Raw genomic sequence first — 1,030 nt, 5'->3', positions numbered from 1 at the left:
ACAGTCGTTGGTCGAAGCAATTTGTGTCTGTTGTGGTTGCTTTCTCTTTTTGTAGTCGGTTTCTATCTTTTTGTGGCTCTTTTATGTCTTTTTCTGTGTTTTGCATCTCGTTGTCGACACTTTGAGTCTCTTTGTGGTCATTTTATGTCTCATTGTGGATATTTTATGGTCCTCTATCTCTCTGTGGTCCTTTTATGTGTTTCGCTGTCTTGTTGTGTCTCTTTGTAGTTGTTTTGTGTCTTGTTGTACTTGTTTCCATCTCTTTGTAATATTTTTGTGGGTCTTTTTTTGTCTCTTTGTGGTACTTTTGCGCCTCTTCCTGGTCACTTTGCATCTGTTTTGCCATTTTGTCTCCCTGTAGTCAGCTGCATCTCTGTATTTGTTTTGACTCTTTTGCATTCATTTTTGTCTTTGCGTCTTTTACAGTTGTTTTGTTTACATCGTTTAGTGTCTTTTGTCGTCCTTTTGTCTTCATTTTGCAGCTGTTTTGTGTCTCATTGTGGTTGGTTTCCCCCTTTGTTGTCCTTTCATGTTTTTTTGTGGTTATTTTGTGTCTTTCAAGGTATTTTTTGTCTCTTTGTGCTCATGTTGTGTGTCAGTGTAGTGGTTTTGTGACTTTTTGTAGTCCTTTGACTCTCTTTGTGATCACTTTGTTCTAAAATATTAGCATTTAGTAAACACATGTAAACGGCCCTCAAAATACCAGTTTGGTCATTTTGTGTCTCTTTGCGGTCATTTTGCATCTGTTTGTGGTCATTTAATATGTCTCTGTAGTTGAGTTTAATTTTTTTGTGAAACTTTTATGTCTTTTGTGGTTCTTTGATGTCTTTAGCTGCCATTTTGAGCGTCTTTGTGATGATTTTATGTCTAATTATAGATGGCTTTAATGTCTTTTCGCGTTCATTTTGTGTGTCTTTGTATTCGTTTTGAGTCTCTTCGTTGTTTCGTTGTGTCTCTGTGTCCTTTCTCGTCTCTTTGTGGTTATTTTGTGTCTCTTTGTGGTTGATTTATTGATTGTTGATCTGTGAGG

This window comes from Stegastes partitus, unplaced genomic scaffold (genome assembly GCF_000690725.1).
Source record: "Stegastes partitus isolate 25-593 unplaced genomic scaffold, Stegastes_partitus-1.0.2 Scaffold1285, whole genome shotgun sequence".
Lineage (NCBI taxonomy): Eukaryota > Metazoa > Chordata > Actinopteri > Pomacentridae > Stegastes > Stegastes partitus.
The sequence above is the reverse complement of the archived record's forward strand: the minus strand, read 5'-3'. Positions refer to the sequence as shown.